The following is a 1,860-nucleotide window of genomic DNA, read 5'->3' on the forward strand; positions in this document are numbered from 1 at the left end:
CCACTATTCTGGTTCATATTTTTTTATTTTATTTTTTTTTTTACACATAGGTAATTTTTTAACCTATTTACCATCACAGCGAGCTGTACAGTACATCAAATTCCATAATACCTTTCTAACCTGAACTTTTTGATACATACACCTATGTTTTTCTTTTGCATTTTTATTTTTTGAATTCCCTTTTTAAAAAAATTAGTTTAGTTTAGTCTAGTATATTCCTTTTTACTTTTATCCTCTAATATTCATATAGAGTTAACTTCAAAGTAATCCCCTTTTCCCAATCAATACTACCCCTATAGGTAAACCAATTTTTAATCCCCTTTATTTTAGGAAAGTTGAGTCCTTTAACAAAGACATCAAGATACATGCAGGAAGAATCAAAACAACCTTCCTCGCACACACTGAGAATTTATAAGAACTCTCCAATCTTCTTCCACCAGAGTTTCTGTGTTTTTTGTGTTTGTCCTGGTAGCATATAAATTTTACACTTGTGGTTCTTTTTGACGAGGTTCTTTCTTTATTTGCATATATATATATATATATATATATATATATATATATATATATTCTTTTTTTTGCCATATAATTGTATCAGTCTTTTTATCTCTTTTTGTTTGTCTACTTCATAAATCTTACCTTGGGGCCCATCTGGGCTGAACCTTCTCTTTCATCTTCCCTTTCTCTCCTGTCTCTCTCTCTCTCTCTCTCTTTTCTTTTTTGTTTTTCTTTTTCTTCTTTTCCTCTTTTTTCTTTTCTTTTGTCTCTCGTTTGGGTGGGGAATCCTGATTGCTCAGAAGTGTTCCAGGGTGCACCTTGACTGCACCAAAATTGATACATCCAGCTACATCTGTTCAGTCTTCTCCCACCAAAATGACTCGGAGGAGGAATGCCCAAAAGAAGAAAAATACAGAGGATGGACCTTCTGCAACAGAGCTAACGGCTATCAACATAGACAATATGTCAGAAAGAGAATTCAGGCTAACAATTATCCAGGCAATAGCTAGGTTGGAGAAAGCCATGGATGACCAAACAGAATTGATTAGGGCCGAACTGAAAGCGACCAGACAGGATGTTCACAATGTTAGGGCGGAGCTTAAAGCTACCAGGGAGGAGATCCACAATGCTCTCAATGAGTTCCAATCTAATCTAAACTCTCTCAAAGCTAGGGTAGCTGAGACAGAAGATAGAATTAGTGATCTGGAAGACAAACAGATAGAGAGAAAGGATCAGGAGGAAGCCTGGAACAAAAAGCTTAGATCCCACGAAAGCATAATCAGGGAAATAAATGATGCCATGAAGCGTTCCAACGTCAGAATTATTGGAATCCCTGAAGGGGAGGAGAAAGAAAGAAGTCTAGAAGATATCGTGGAACAAGTCCTTCATGAAAAGTTTCTGAATCTCGAGAATGAAACCAACGTTCATGTACTAGAGGCTGAACGGTCTCCACCCAAGATTATACATTCCAAAAAAACACCATGACACCTGATAGTCAAATTGAGGAATTATAATTGTAGGTATAATCTCTTGAAAGCCGCCAGGGCAAAGAGGTTCCTTACTTACAGAGGGAAGCCCATCAGAATAATGCCAGACCTGTCCACAGAGACCTGGCAAGCCAGAAGAGGCTGGCAAGATATATTCAGGGCACTAATTGAGAAGAACATGCAGCCAAGAATACTTTATCCAGCACGACTGACATTCAAAATGGATGGAGAGATAAAGAGTTTCCAAGACCAGCAAGGCTTAAAAGACTGTGCAACCACCAAGCCGATACTGCAGGAAATATTAAGGGGGGTTCTATAAAAGAGGAAAAATCCCAAGAATAGCATTGAACAGAAATATAGAGACAGTCTACATTAAGAA

The sequence above is a fragment of the Neovison vison genome, unplaced genomic scaffold (genome assembly GCF_020171115.1).
Source record: "Neovison vison isolate M4711 unplaced genomic scaffold, ASM_NN_V1 Scaffold_094, whole genome shotgun sequence".
In the NCBI taxonomy this organism is placed as follows: Eukaryota; Metazoa; Chordata; class Mammalia; order Carnivora; family Mustelidae; genus Neogale; species Neogale vison.